Source organism: Pleurodeles waltl, chromosome 3_1 (assembly GCF_031143425.1).
Source record: "Pleurodeles waltl isolate 20211129_DDA chromosome 3_1, aPleWal1.hap1.20221129, whole genome shotgun sequence".
NCBI classification, from domain to species: domain Eukaryota; kingdom Metazoa; phylum Chordata; class Amphibia; order Caudata; family Salamandridae; genus Pleurodeles; species Pleurodeles waltl.
Window position 1 is genome coordinate 86,031,214 of NC_090440.1, and position 4,185 is coordinate 86,035,398.

Consider the following 4,185-nt stretch of genomic DNA (forward strand, 5'->3'; position numbering starts at 1 on the left):
CCCTCTGCACTGTCTGAAACAGCAACCCCAGCATGTCAAAAGCATTTTGGTAACCCCTTGTGTTGGATCACAATGTAAGATGTCACTATAATGGACTCACAATCATGGACAATGTACAGATAGCACTACAGCACTTTTCAATAAATAGCACTTACACAACAAATCTGTCTTTGGGTAATGTGACATATCAACTGTGCAGTAGATAACTGAAATGTGCCTACTGTCAAATTACGTAGCTTGTCAATACAAATGTCCTGATAATATGTAGTCAGAGAAATCTGCAGAGTGCCCATGATTGCATCATACTCTGCCCATCCTGAGGGGCAAATCGGATGAAGTAAGAAACCATACACCATCATGCTGTGTTGGACAGAAGAATGCTTCCTCAGGGGATAACTAAGGGGGTCATTCCGACCCCGGCGGTCATGGACCGCCGGGGCCGGGGTCGGCAGGAGCATTCTGACCGCGGCGGTATGGCCGCGGTCAGAACAGGAAAACCGGCGGTGTCCCGCCGGTTTTCCGCTGCTCTGAGGAATCCCCCATGGCGGCGCAGCTTGCTGCGCCGCCATGGGGGATTCCGACCCCCTCACCGCCATCCTGTTCCTGGCGGTTCCGACCGCCAGGAACAGGATGGCGGTGAGGGGTGTCGTGGGGCCCCCGTAAGAGGAACCCACTTTGAATTTCAGTGTCTGCTTAGCAGACACTGAAATTCGCGACGGGTGCTACTGCACCCGTCGTACCCTTCCCACTCCGCCGGCTCCATTCGGAGCCGGCTTCCTCATGGGAAGGGGTTTCCCGCTGGGCTGGCGGGCGGCCTTCTGGCGGTCGCCCGCCAGCCCAGCGGGAAAGCCAGAATGGCCTCCGCGGTCTTTCGACCGCGGGTGGCCATATGGCGGTTCCCGCCAAGCGGGCGGCAACCGCCGCCCGCCGGCCTCAGAATGAGGCCCTAAGTCATCAAATAGTGGCCGCAAAATGTTGTCAACATGCAAATATAACACAAATAACATAGCACACTAATCTAAGCAAACACTACAAAAACTGCATAAATGAAGGTGTCTGAGTTTACATACAAATAGGTAATCATGCTGAACTGTGTCACAATTGATGTATGAGAGTCATGAAGACAAGAATACAAGAGTGCCAATGAGAACTCATCTTATAAGGTGTCCTTGATCATCACACTGCAGTCAGACCTAAAACTGTTTCCCCAATACCAAGTCTGGAAGCACTGTTTGTGACTTTCAAAACACACTTATCAACAGAAACACATTGTCATCCATATTAACTGTGATTGGTGGTTGCAACGAAGGGTCGACACTTTGCAAGGTAGCTCTGGGCTAGCTGCCAATCGTACAGCTCAGTTGGAATTTGTTTGTAGCATAGGACACAAATGTAATAGTACAAAATGTATGTACACCTACAAGTCCTACCGACAGGACAGAACCTGTGAGAGGTCCCTAGTGAAGAAGAGAAACAGTCTTATGAACAGGATACGACCAGGGCGGTCCCTATGAAGAGAACATATCACATGGGGCCTGGTCAGAGAGTGAATGAGCGTGGCATGACACCAAATCGCAGAGGAGTCGAGAATAGAGTGGCTTGACACCACATTGCAAGAAAACATTTGGTGAGAGGAAGAGTGTAGCACTATGCCACATCGCAAAGAAGAAGAAGAAAGAAGAGGAGAGAAAGGTGTGTGACAGACCTGTCACACATGAGATCCCAACAACCACAGGAGAAAGAAAGAAGAGCAACAAGACCAAGGACTTGTGCCACTATTGGAGAGTGTATTAATCAACACACGCCAGCCACCGGGTAGCAGCGACGTCATTGGAGACAGCATAGAGGGACTACAAAAGTAAGCCGCCGGAGTGCGTGAACTACATAACTACATAGCTGCCCCATGCTTCACAGTGTGACCATCCAGACACCATCACTGGCTGCATGAGATAGATTGCATTCCCTGCTAGCGACCTCACATGCCGTAAAAGAAGTAGAAGAACAACAAGTGGCCGCAAAGTCTCTCCAGTCATCCTCACTCCAAGCAGGACATTGCCACCTGTAGACCAAAACTGTCATCTTTACCATGTGCATCACCAGAACCACATATGGTGCATTGCACCACCAGAGTCCAACAAGGCATTCCTGGCACCATGAGAGACTCATACCCCAGAGACTATCTGTTAGACCCCACGTGCACCTGAGTCCTGCTGGAGAGAGCACACCCGACCACTGTATCACCTACCCTTGTGGTTGTATGAGTAATTTTGACATGGACCAGTTGGGAGTTCCGCAGAAATCCCTTTGAGTGGCCTACCAGAGGCCGCAAACAGTCCACGCAGTCCCATGACAACTGAGCGCAAAGGGCCTCAAGGGAATTCTGGTGTGAGAGATTCCTGGCACAAGAGATGAGTCTGAAGCTGCTCCAATGCACAGGTACCGGGAGGTACCAAGGCTTCAGGGGGAGATGTCCTACCACCTCACCATTGTACCCATCTTTGAAGGATTGCCTTTTCGGGGAGCCAGGGTGCCTCCAACGAAATCTCTTCTGTGGACTCCACCACTGCTCCTGATGCATCCCCAAATTGAACTAATTAATAGACTCCAACACCATGAGACCAAGCGGGACCAAACAACATCGCCCATGTGGACTGAAACTTCCACAGATGTGATTGAAAGATTTGGACTCCTTCCACACTGCATTTCATGCCCAGAGTCACCTGGTTAAACTGCGAATGCAAGTCACGATACGGGATGCTCCCAGCAGCACCTGCCCACTCATCATGTCCTGCGGACTGCTTGAAGAGACACAGTGGTGTTTTACTTTATTGTTCATTGTTTCCTACAGGTTGGAATCTTTTGTTTTCATTCAAAAAAGTTTGAGAGGGATGTAGCGTCCTGCTACATGGGGCATGTTCTAGGGTTTGGCCCTATACCAGTTTGCCAGTCACTCCCCAAGGGATGGCCTGTCATACTCACCCCACACCCATCCATCACAGCATCACTGGTCAGGTGACACTACCAATAAAAGGGGCTGGGGGGACATTCCCTGTTCCAGACCCACAGTTGTCGTTGCTAGTACTGGCTTCGGACACGTGCGCCCAGACCCTTTTATTAGCAGGGTCACCTGACCTGATGGATGGGTGTGGGGTGAGTGTGGAAACCAGCCCCAAGGAGTGGCTGGTGGAAGCACGTCATCTCAGAACACTAGTCTGAGTTCAGCCGGACTCTACACCATATACTATAATCATGTGTACATGTCATCTTTGTGCCTGCACACAGGCCTGGGGCCCAAGTCACCACACATTGTGCCCTGACTCCTACTGTTCTGCGCAATTCCCATAGCTGCCAAGGTTTCAGATTGCTATGTGTGACATTTTCAGAATTTCAGTGTAATTATGAGTGAAATTTCAACAAGTATGAATGACACTTACTTGCAAGCAAAATTAAGCGATGAAGACGAGGGAACCATATAAATATTGTAATATATTGAGAATCCTATAGCTCCCCTTGTACACCAGTACCACCTTGTGGCCTTTGATAAACACTAATCGGAGCTTACTTAGCAAAGTGAGAAACAAGGACAAGAAGGTTTTACCACACTTCAGGACTTGGTGACAATATCAAGCATTGCGGTAATGAGGGGCGAAATGGGCGGAAATGCGTTAGTCTAACGCGAGATGCGGGACACTTGGCAGGGATGAATTCCGGCCACACCGCCCTCTAGTCTAGACCCTCACGCCTCCCATCTGCTTTTCTTGCCAAATATTGATTTTCTCAAAGGAGAAATGAGAGGATGTATAACTGATTGCTTCAAGAGTGCAAACTGAGAGGGCCAGTGAAACTAAATGCACCGGTTCTCTATTTTTGTGAGGACAACGGCATAGCCTTACCTCTGTACCAATAAATCTACATTAAAAAACGTACAAAGGACTCCTGGTGACTCACCTGCTAACCTTATCAATATTGCTAATATTTTGCGCTTGATCTGGAGTCCCGTTTCAAGTCAAAATTGGAGATTGTAGGCGAAACAGTTCATGGCATGGATCATCTTTTTGGCCCGATAGTGGGGAAAAAATCGCGAAACTGCGACGCGCCAAAAGTTATGATGTGCTGCCATCTGCTGTCTGCACAAGAGAACAGTAACTTGGGAAGGGTATAAAAAATAACTTCGCTGACGTCTCT